Below are 12,236 nucleotides of genomic sequence, written 5' to 3'. Positions count from 1 at the left end.
TGCTAAAGAGGAAAGTCATATTAAAATGATCTTATACATATTTATATATATATCATAACACCTCTAGGACAGAGCAAATTACAAACAGAATACCAAGGAAAAGTACAGGATGAAATTTCTCATAGTACAAACAGAGCTCTCAGCTAAAGGAAGTGAATGCTTGAACCCTGTGACACTAAACCTGAGACAAACCATTACTATAATAGACACACAAGCAAAATTAAAAAAAAAACATATCTGGCACTGGCAGACAATGCATTTTGGCATCAGCAAAGCTGCTGAAAGAATACCAAGATAACTTTGAAGGACTGGGATGTCCTCCAGACATGTAACACCTGGAAACAGATAAAATGATTCAACCAGTACAACGCCTACCTTGCAGAGTACCCATTGTATTACAAAAAATAATAATGGGACCAATAAAGCAAATGGAAAAAGAAGGCATCATTGCTGGAGTCACAGCCCACAAGTTGGATAAGCAGCATGGTAGCAAAGAGAAGCCAAGCACAGGAGTGGCAGAAGCTCCCTAAAAGTAGGGGGGCCACTGGCGCCAGAACTGTGGCCCCGTCGCCCCGCACCGCCCCTTCTCCCTGAGCCCCCACCCTCATGCCACCCATTCCCCCGAGGCCCTGTTCTCATGCCATCCCATCTTCCCGAGGCCCCGCCCTTGCACTGCCCCTTCCCCTATGGCCCCACTCCCGTGACGCCTCTTCCCCCCAAAACCCCGCCCTCCACTCACTCCTCTCCACCGCTTCTCCTTCGTCCTTGTCCTTAGGGTCAGCAAAATATGAGAGGGTACAGCCTTCCTACTCTTAAAAGTGATGGGGCCCTGGCCCCCTTGTTCCGGTGCCCCTGGCCAGGCAAGCTGTACATTTACACAGACCTGAGCAATTTAAACAAAGTACTAAAAAGAGTTTGCTACCAAACGTTTATTGTTGAAGAAATATCTGACTTGGCAAAAACAAAAATGTTCTCAGTACAGTGCTTGATGCCAGACGTTGGAAAGTGCTACTGGATAAGGTAAGCAGCTAACTCGCCACGTTTTGGACACCAATCGGTAGACACATATGACTGAGAATGCTGTTTGGAATGAAACCTGAAGTGGAAGAACATCAGTGCCCCCAGAAAGACATACTAAGAGGGCTCACAAGGAGCAGCATCATGGCTGATGACATTTTGGTGTCTGGATATGGAGATAATGTGGTGGAAGCTGTGGCAGATCTTGACCACAACCTCATCTGCTTGCTAGAAAGGGAAGTAAAGCTAAAAAACAACATGAAATTGAAATGGACTGCAGTAGCATACATTGGACACTCACCAACCACACACAAGCTACAACTTGACCCCAAAAAGATACATGTAGTACAACAGATGCCCACAGCTAGGAATATCAAATCAGTTCAGAGTCTATTAGGATTTGTAAACTAGCTGACAAAGTTTCATCAGGTCTTTCAGATGTGTGTGAACCCCTGAGGTATGATGCTAGTATGGATATGGTTACCTCAACATGATGCAGTCCTCTCATGTATCAAGGAGCTGGTGACCAAATATCCCATTCTGAAATATTATGATGTGAATGAAGAGGCAACCAGTGCTTGGGACATCACTCCCACAAGAGGGAAAGATGGTAGTGTTTACACCAAGGTCACTATCATGAAGGTATCAGCCAAGTCATTTATGTGCCAGTTTCAAGGCTGAAAAGAATCAGTGAATAAATTATACAAGACAATGATTTTCAAGTGTTCATATCTGTCATTCTGTCAGGCCGGACAGACACCAAAGGGGAAACCTCGTCACCTGCCTTTCAAGAACTGGAGCTGTCAAGATGAGCTCAGTATACAGTATAGCATCATATATAAAGGCAGTCAAATCATAATACCCAGACCATTGAGAACAGAATTTCTCTCCAGAATACATCTGAACCATTCTAACCATTCTGGAATAGAAGCCTGTATCTGGAAAGCTAGAGATGCCATATACTGGCCAAACATGACTAAAGATGAGAAGATGTGATACATGTGGGAAATGCAGGCCAAGCAGCAAAACAAAAACAAAAAGGGGGCGTGTGTGAAAATACACAGCATCCCCCACACACTTGAAGCAAAGTAGGAATGGACCTTTTCACCACACACCATATGAACTATTTCATTATTGTATATTACTACTCAGACTTCTGGGAACTAGACAAGCTGTCAAACACTACCACAGCAACTGTCTTAGACAAAGCAATGAAACATTTCAGCAGGCATGGTGTGAAGGAGTGTACCAGCCTTTTAAGGAACAGACTGGAGCCTACAACCAGAACAACCTAGATGTAATCAAGGAGGCTGCCTGCCCTTCCCTGGGTCTGGGGCTGTTGTGACCCCAAGAATCCCATGATGCCAACTGGCAAAAGGTTCACTGTTCTGTAACAGCAACTTCTATCAGGCTTGACAAACTCACTGCATCCAACACTTTGCTGTCATAGTATTTATTTATAAAGACTGTTGTGAGTGACCTTAAATGAAAGCTAGGATCACGCTGGTCATTACGGTCATTGTGAAATGTATATACTGATTATATTGAAAAAGTTATGTATACACGCTGCAAATAGATCGTTGACAAATGGGTTTTCTGCCAGACAAAGCATGTCTATGCCTGTCTCTGATGTAAATTAGCATTGTAAAGCCAACATAATGAAAGTCCCATTTACATGTGAAAGTCAACAGGAAAAACAGGTCTACTGGGAGATGTGAAAAAACAAGACTATGGAAAGACATCTTGAAGCCAGCACCCCTGGAGGGAAATCACAGGCGTCAGCCTGTCTTTGGGGGAGAAATAATGAGTTTTGGGAAATATAAGGTGAAGGAAAAAGACATTTTATCATCCTTCACTCAGGAAGCAAAAAGGACAGTGCTTTCGGCATTTACCAAAGTCAGATCTTGGCCATGGGGGCTAGTGGCACTGGGAGGTTTTAGGTGAGAAATTGCTTTCAACAAGGATTTTAGCCTGTTAAAAATTAAATTTAGACTGGAAGAAGTGTGTTACAACTTTTTGTTTAACAAATAACCAGTTGTTCTTATCCTTGCTCACTATCTCTTAAATCTTAATCTCTGTTAATAAACTTACATTTGTTTTCACTGTAATTAGTTTACAGAGTTGTGCTATTGTGAAGGACCCGATTCTGATTTGTACTAATCAAGCTGTGTACACACTGTCTCTTTGGGGACAGCTTACCTGGTAATCACTGGGAGTGTCCAGTGACAGGGGGCTGGATACTGCAAGGAGTGCTCTGGTGTTCATGTGTACTTAGGACTAGCTTGCACAGAGTGGGTGAGGAAGTCAGTAGCTGTGGCACCAAAGGCTGTTGGTTTCAGGGAACTGAAGCACAGCAGGCACAGACAATATTGTTTCACACTAAGGACAGGTAGTAGTGAGGTACTTCACAACCCTGAGTTCCCTTCTGAAGCATCACAGCTGTTTAAACAGGAAAGGGAAACTGGGCAAGAGAGAGGTGACTAGAAGCTTTGCAGGTTATGGTCTTAGGTTCCAGGGGACTCGTCTGACTGGGCCCTGGGGGCTTTGTTTGATGACTCTTAAGGTTGGGAGCTGTGAACCAGAGTCTTGAGGTAAGGAGGCCTTATGAACTTTAAGACTGTTCCTTCCCTGAGATCTTCTTAAAGGAAACATATTTGTTTTGTTTGTTTTTTAGCTTCCCCTTGCTTGAACTGTTAACACCTGGCATCCCAAACTATGTTTGTGCCGTTTACCCAGGAATGGAAATTCGTTCATATCACACCATCACCATAACACAGCCTGTCAAGTGGCAAAGCTAAATGGGCAGTTAAATTGCCAAGACTCTACTAAAGAAAGCTGAAAAAAAACAAAGAAATTTTATGGCAGGCCATTCTTGAACGGAGTAACATGCCCACAGAAGGATTTAATAACAATCTGGTACAAAGCTCGATTTCAAGCTGCACATATATCCTGGTTCCTATAACCTCCGCATTACTACAAACAGTAGTGGTGAAAGGAGCAACAGATAAAAAGGAAGAGAGATGTGCAAAGGCCAAAACCTACCAAGCTAAGCTAAGACCTTCCAGAATTGCAGCTGGGAGACCCTTTTAGGATCACATTATTTCCTCAGAACAAATCATGCCCTTTGGAAGCAAGCTGTGCTTGTTGAACAAATAAATCTTCAGTCAGATAATGTAGCTATGCATTGGCATCAAAGTCACAAACGAATACATTTACTCAGTATAAATACAAGACAAAAACAAGTCCTTGGAGGATGGTGAAATATGCACTCTGCTGACACTTGATCAGCAAGATATGTAAGGAATACAGGCTAACAAGCGACTGACCGACTCTCAAAACACCACACCACCCAAAGAATCAAATGCAAGGCAGTCTCTTGTCATCACAAGAAAGACTCGCACTGTTACTTATATTCAACCACCTGTAAGATGTAGAGTCCTTGGAGGATACTAAGGTGTAAAAGAACAAACCTCTCAAACCCAGAGGAAAATATCTTAGTTGCCAAGCAAGTTAAGAGTTAATCAAAAGAAACCCCACCACTAATGTTAAATTGTATGATGAGATAGATTTTAAGGGAAAGCAACAGACTATTAACTATTTAAGGAGGTTATGGTATTTGTTTAATTTTGCTATCTCAAATGTGGTAAAAGGGATGTTACAATAGATAGTACCAATTGTTGAGAAGCTGTAGTCTGATAGTTTGAGGAAGTGCTTGACGAGAAAGGACTGTAGATGTGGAGGAAGGAATAAAGCCCGAAAGTTGCATTGTCTTGGCCCTCTCTCTTCCAATGCTTGACATTGAACAAAGGGGGCTTTGTCTTCTTCCTTTAGCAGGTTTGAAGAACTTGAGCCAGGAGACGCAGCTCTCCCTCCAGATCCTCTTCTTAGCTTCCTAAGTCCAAAGCCAAGCTACTCCGCAGTGTTAGATGTGGCCATTTGGGAAAAGCGAAAGGAGGGAGTGTCTGCTTTGCCACCTGGTGGCCAAGGCTGAGAAGCAGTAATAGCTGCAGTTTTGTTCCCTAGCAGCTTCTACAGGATGTCCCCTCTCTGGTTCCCAGGTCCCCAAGTACCACAGGGATGGTTGTTACATCCTTTGTCCTTCCCTTATTGCTATAGGGCCTGATTCTGCTTCCATTTACAAATCCTGCATCATCCTGTTGCTGTTGTTCCATAGGACAGATAGAACACTCTCTAGGCTCCTGTCACAGGACTAAGTATTGGCTAAGAGGTGGGGTGCCCTAGAGTGTGTGGGTAACACCCCCTTTCACCCTTCCTAAGTAGGAGAAATGGGATAAAATTAGGAAAGGGAAATTTGGGCTAGAAAAAATTGTTACCCTGTGGAATAAGCTTTCAAGGGAAGCAATGGAAGCACAAGTGCCTGGGACATTTATAAATACTGATTAAACTCCTAGTGAGTAGGTAAAACATATTTCTTTGACTGAGTTCTCCCACATCAGCAATTTAAGAAACAGCAACAAAGAGGTAAGGTGGAAGAGGAGAATCAGAAGGCAAAAAGGAAGAGAAACAAAGGAGTGTTAGAAGAAAAGTAGAAGAACAGATGGGGGGGAGGGATTTTTGTGTTTTTTTTTTATTTAAAAAATTTAAAAAGCACAATCCTCACTGCTTTAGAGTAAGCAGGGAAGAGAATTAGACCCCCTGGTCTTTCTTGGTTATGAACTTTTTGTGAGGTGCTCAGATACCAAGTTGATGGGTTTGCTCTTAAAATAATCCTACATTATTTAAGACCAAGGGCCATGTCAGCACTTAAAATTTAGGTTGACGTAACTATAATGCTCAAAGGCATGAAAAAGCCACACCCCTGAATGCCACAGCTAGGCCGACCTAACTCCCACTGTAGACATGGTTAGATCGACGGAAGAAAGCTACTATCCCTTGAGAAGCCAGTGCTCCTACTGAGATGGAAAAATCCCTTCTGTTGCTGTAGGCTAGGAGTCTCCAACGTGGTGCCCGCAGACGCCATGGCGCCCGCGGGGGCATCTTAATGCGCCCGCATCCTGGCCCCCGGGAGAGCACCCGCTGAAATGCCGCAGCAGCATTTTGGCAGGGACGCCTCTCGATGACAACGCTTGTCGCCGACAAGTGACGTCATCGAGAGGCGTCACCCCGAATTTTGGCAGGGACGCCTCTCGCTGACGCTGCTTGCCGTCGACAAGTGACATAATTGAGAGGTATTGCTCCTGAATTTTGGTGGGGACGCCTCTCGATGACGCCACTTGCCATTGACAAGTGACGTCATCGAGAGGTGTCGCCCCCGAATTTCGGCGGGGACACTTCTCGATGATGTCGCTTGTCGACGGCAAGCGATGTCATTGAGAGGCGTCGCCGCCCCAGTGATCCTTCGGCTGGCGCCCGCCCGCCCGCCAAAAAGGTTGGGGACCACTGCTGTAGGCCGTATCTACATGACGGGGTTATGCCATCCTAGCTATGGCACCATAGCTATGCCACTATAGTACTAACAGTGTAGACATGGCTAAGGTGACCTTATAGGTTTCTTCTTACTAAAAACTATCCAATCACAGTGGTTAAGCAACCTTAGCAGAATGCTTCTGCTAAATGATAAGCAGTGAATGAGTTAATAGCATTGACAATGAAAATATTATATTTAGCCTTCAAAGTTAACACTCAATTAGAGGAATGTGGTTGTTATTTCCATTGATATATTGTTTCAGTCTGTCTGCAGACTCATTAAAACAGTGCTGGTATTTTTATAACCATAAAGACTAGAAACTTTCTTTAAAATTTGTAAGTTCTGCAGAAACTGATGAGGCCTGGATTCCAAGCTCACAATGGCCAATTCAGACTATGATGAGTGTGAAAAGTAGCACAGCTTTTAACTTGTTAAATATCAAATGTGCTGTTAAGGTCTCCACAGTGCGTAGCAAAAAGCCAACTTTAGGGTCAGTACCAATTCTTTACTTTACACAACCATATCACATCAGTGTCTCCATTTGCACGGCATGCTTTATTTCAGTGGTAATCATACAAAAGATTATATACAGATATAAATATTTGAATTTTATACTTTGGTGGGAGGGTATCCCTTTGTCACGTGATTTACTTAAGGTTGTCCTCTATTTTCTTCAAACATAGTTGGTCAAAGATGTCTTTTCACCAGCCATGCAGGAAATGATCTACATTTATTACTTCCTTACTGCAATACATGTAGAAAACCCAGTTATATATATTTTGTACCATGCATTCAGAAGAGGAGGTAGGAGAGGCTGAATTGGGCAAAAAAAAGTAGAGGTAGTATCCCAAGCTCCACTCATTTGAAATGCCTATCATAATCCTTTGCGCAGATCATAATGCGATTCCCTAACAATTAAAATGGAGTTAACAGGGTTGGAAGTAATATCTGTATTTTAGATAAAATATATTACCAGGATTATTCCCAAAACATTGTAAACCCAAGAAAATCAGAGTTAAGATTAAATTTAAAACGAATCAAAATCCATTCAGGTATGGAAATGTGCAATTAGGGCACCTCAACAAAATTAACCTTATGCTATAATGACATAATCCATTATTTTAAGGTATTATAGGGTCTGTATTCCCACATTAATTTAGATTTATATTTAAAGACACACTAGATCTTACTTCCCTTTATGTGTCATTAGAAGGCAGAGTTAAGGTTGTTTGTGGGTCCTAACTATGCATTTCCACTTCTTAACATGTTTTCAAAAAGGCATCTTAAGGGACGGTTGCCTGTGTCCTCAGTTCCACTGAGATCAACAGGAGACCATAGTCATTTTGAAAGATGGCATTTCTTCATGGACTCCTCTGAAGTAGATCATTGAAGTTCAACTTCTGCTGAAGGATCTAGTTTCAGTTACGAAACATAATAGCCACAAATGACCATTATCCCTTAAGTATGTATTCAAATAGAGCCTATGTACAAGATTTCAATGAGTTTTAACAATAGGGCAGACTTGAAGAGTCTTTATTATTCCATTATTAACCATAATTTAGGACAAAAAATATGACTCTGGGTGCTATATTTCTTAAAGGCCACATTTTAAAATTAAACTAATAGATTAATGGATTTATTTGTAAATTCTCAGAAAATTCACTGTGTGCTCAGAGTAAGTCCTGTAATTCTGGGGATGACACACTGAAAGAGATGGAATTCCTGCTTTAAATGCCAAACTCAACCTTAACTACAGAGCTACGAGTGGCACCTCTATACTAATCTGCCTCCTTTCTTATATGCTTTGATCAGCAGTTAAATAGTTAACATTGCCCTTTATCAATGGGCTTCTGATGCAACCCATGGGGGTAGAGGTAGTGAATACTCCTCAGTCTGGGGCAGACGTAGTTGTGTATGATTATTTTTAAAGCCTTGACTTCGGAGCACATCCTGCCAGCCCCTACAAATCACATCCCAGCTTGCTGAGCTGCCCCAAGCTACCCTTCATGCTCAATGCCCTTGTCATAAACATACAGCTAGGGGTAGCATAAAATCCCTCCTTTACCTGTAAAGGCTTAAGAAGCTCAAATAATCTGGTTGGCATCTGACCGAAAGGACCAATAAGGGGAGAAGATACCTTCAAATCTGTGGGGGAAGGTTTTTGTTTTGTTTTCTTTATGTGTTCTCTCCCAGTCAGCGAGGAATCAGGGCAGGGAAAATACATCTCCTAAAGCCATACCTGAACTAAACATCTAAGATTACAAATCGTAAGTAATAGGAAGGAAATGTGTTAATTATCTTTTGTTTTAGCTTGTGAATCTTCTCTAGTCTAAGAGGGAGGTTTATTCCTGTTTTTTTTTCTTTTGTAACTTTAAAGTTTTGCCTAGAGGAGAATCCTCTGTGTTTTGAATCTGATTACCCTGTAAAATTACCTTTCCTCCTGATTTTACAGAGGTGCTTCTTTTACTTTTTCTTTATAAAAAAAGTTCTGTTTTTAAGAACCTGATGGTCTGTGCCCACTTTGTTAACGTATTTGGTTGGTATATTATTCTCAAGCCTCCCCAGGAAAGGGGGTGAAGGGGCTTGGGGGAATTTTGAGGGAATGGGAACTCCAAGTGGTTCTTTTCCTTGAATCTTTGTCTAACTCACTTGGTGGTGGCAGCAATACCATTCCAAGGCCAAGGAAGAATTTGTGCCTTGGGGAAGTTTTTAACCTAAGCTGGTAGAGATAAGCTTAGGGGTCTTTCATGCCGGTCCCCACATCTGTACCCTAGAGTTCAGAGTGGGGAGGGAACCCTGACAGCCCTATGTTATTAATATTTGGGGATAATGACAATAAGTCTGTGATAAATAAAATGTGTGTGTGTGTGTGGGGGGGGAATAGTCCCCTTTGATAAACACCCAGCCAGCTGTAAAATCCCTCTTGGTAGCTGTTCTCTATTTTCTTTACCTGTAAAGGGTTAAAAAGTCCCCCAGGTAAAGAAAAAAATAGTGGGCACCTGACCAAAAGAGCCAGTGGGAAGGCTATAACTTTTTTTAAAATTGGGAAACTTTCCCTTTGTCTGTTGTTCTCTCTAGGCTGCAGGGACATGGAGCAGCAATGCTGAGTAAGGTTGAACCACGTATGAAAAATTATTGTCCTTATCTGGAAGGAATCATTTGGCTAAGAAATGTGTAGCTAAACACAATCAGCTTTATTTTCTTATTTTGGCTTGTGGATCTCCTCTGTGCTAATCCCAGATGTTTTTGTTAAGCTGAACCCCCAAGAAAGCTATTTTGGGTGCTTAATTTTTGGAATCACTCTTTTAAAAATCTAGCAAAAGCCAAAGTTCCAGATGTATTTTCTTCCTAACAACATTTACTTTTTAAGACCACAACTGGATGTTTGGTATCCTACAAGGTTTGTGCATATGCTGTTTGATTAGCTGGTGGCAACAGCTAATTTCCTTTTTGTCTTTCTGAGCTCTTCTCCGGAGTAGTGGGGTGAAAGGGCTTGATGGTACCCCACAGGGAGACATTCCCAAGTGCTCCTTCCTGTGTCCCATGGTTTTTTTTTTTGCATTTGGGTTGTGGCAGCATTTACCAAGCCAAGGTCAGAGAAAAGCTGTAACCTTGGGAGTTTAATACAAGCCTGGAGGGGCAAGTATTAATTTTTAGAATCCTTGCGGGCCCCCACCTTCTGCACTCGAAGTGACTGACTGGGGATTCAGCCTTGACAAAGTCTATACTGCATTTTACCCTAAAAAGCTTAATTCCTACTCTCAGTTAATGCAGGGTTTGCCCAGGCTGCTGGTATCACATGTGTTGGGAGCTACACTGTGATTTTTTCTTCTAATTTATCTTTTTTTTTAAAGTATTGTTACAAAACCTAATACAATTAAAAAAACTTTAAAAAATATATTTAGGAAGTAATTAAACTGCTAAAGCACTATGTATGGTGTAGTCTCATTTTCATATCTAATTATACGACAGTTCAAACTAAATCCCCCTACCTCACCCCCATGGCAGCAAAAAAAAAAAAAAAAGCAGCATGAATTGCTCTCTAAGGTGCCCAATGCATGCCTAGCCTCTGGCTTGGCGTATGGACACGCTGCCCCAATAAGCTGCGCAGACACCGACCCCACCACCCAGCCGGCCGCTCTGCGTCTGCTGCAGCCTGCGGCCCGAGCACTGCAGACGCCAACCTCCTGGTCACGTGATCTATACCGCGTGTGTCCCCCGGCCCGGCCCGGCCCGCCCCCGCTCTGCCTGCAAGCTACGCTCTGGGCAGCCGCCCTCCCCTTCTCTATGGTGCGGGAGGAGGCGGCGCTTCCGCTCGGAGCCGGATGTTGGCGGGTTTCTCTTGCGAGCGGTTTCTTGGTTCTTCTCAGCTCTGAGGCGCTTCGGCCCCCGGCCCAGCTGTCATCCCCTCCCGCGGGTCCTGTCCCCTTCCGCGCTAGGCCCCGGCGCCGCCCGGCCTGTCCGCCCGTCTCCTCCACTCCCTCCGCGGCGCTCACTTGCGAGTCGGCCCCGGCCGTGGGTGACAGGTGAGTGCGGGGCCTCGGTCCCCCTCATCCTCCGCCATTTTCCCGCCCGCGGAGGCTGCCCCCGGAGTGGGGACGGGCGAGGCGGCCAGTGGGGGAGGGTCTCAGAGCAGTTCGTACCCCCGCCGCCTTTCCCCGGGGCACGTTCCCTTCTCTCCCCGCGGGGTGGGGCCCTCGCCGTTCCTCTGCGGCACGGGGGCGGGGCTGTGGGCACAGCCGCTTCCTCTCGCCCCTCGCGGGTCGGGGTGATGGTGGGGAGGGGTCTGAGCGGGCCCCGGCCGTGGGTGAGGGGCGCGAGATCGGGGTGGAGGGGGTGTGGCTGCGGGGCACTACTAGGGGGGCGGCACAGGTGAGGGACATTGCCAGGGCCCCACATGCTGTGACGATAGGGGTTTTAGACAGGTTGCGGATGGACCCTGGCCGTGCCCTGTGAGCTCTTCACTGTCCGGGGCTATTTAATTTTACAGTTGTTGCCCTGAGCTGCAGCAGAAATCACGTCCCCATTTCGCCTTGCTCAGGGCTGAGTGCTGATCACACAGGCCCAGTACGTGAGGAGTAAGTTGAGTTGAAGAATTTCCGTTATTATATTTTATCTGAGTTAAATGACCGTTACAGACTCCGCATGTACAGCACAAGTCAAATGCTGCCACTGCTCAGTTAGCATACAGTAGTACAGCAGCGTCATCAGGAAAAAGTTTATGGACCCAGGCAAATCATTACTCTTCCAAAAGTGACATAAAGATCTTTTAACTGTGTTCATAAATTAAGCTTTTTAAAGCTTCACCAGCTATGTTTCTCCCTTTTTCTCTGGAGTGGTCACTTTAGAAATTAATTTCCAGGAGTTATCATCATGTTTACACTGTTAAGTGAAAGGAAAGATGCTTCATTTCCTTCTTAAAATTAGGAAATAGAAAAGCTTTATACAAAGACTAGAATAAGTGTTATTTCAGGAATTAATGCAGGTATTGTATCCCTAATTGTTGTGTTTGTGGCAAAAACTTTTACATGTCTTATCTTTGACAAATTGGAAATGCTATGAAATTCAAAAGTAGACACTTAATTGTAGTCATTTTAATACGTCCATGGAAGGTTTATCTAATGAACTGGCATAGCTCCTTTTAATTTATTTCAACTCCACTGAGTAAACCTTTCAGGGAAACATAAATGTGTGGTGTTAAAAATATTCCTTCATTACAGCAAAATCTCATTTCATTTATATGTAACAAGTAGGTTTAGAAAAAATGAGTACCCTTTACTATGTTTGCATG

At 43.7% G+C, this 12,236-nt stretch overlaps 1 protein-coding gene across 3 annotated transcripts in view; it reads left to right on the top strand.

Moving 5' to 3' along the window:
* The first annotated feature begins 10,742 nt into the window (after nucleotides 1-10,742).
* The window catches only part of WDR37 (WD repeat domain 37), a 61,884-nt gene continuing 60,390 nt past the window's right edge, over nucleotides 10,743-12,236 (top strand). For 2 of the 3 annotated variants that reach the window (XM_045005411.1, XM_045005410.1), the window contains exon 1: nucleotides 10,743-10,971. The gene's annotated coding sequence lies outside the window, so the exon portion shown is untranslated. Of the gene's footprint in view, nucleotides 10,972-11,318; nucleotides 11,524-12,236 lie in introns of those variants that run through there. The other variant, XM_045005412.1, reaches the window with a different exon arrangement.

The sequence above is a fragment of the Mauremys mutica genome, chromosome 2 (assembly GCF_020497125.1).
Source record: "Mauremys mutica isolate MM-2020 ecotype Southern chromosome 2, ASM2049712v1, whole genome shotgun sequence".
Taxonomy (NCBI): Eukaryota; Metazoa; Chordata; order Testudines; family Geoemydidae; genus Mauremys; species Mauremys mutica.
Note: the sequence above shows the minus strand (reverse complement) of the source record. Positions and strands in the feature narration are given on the sequence as shown.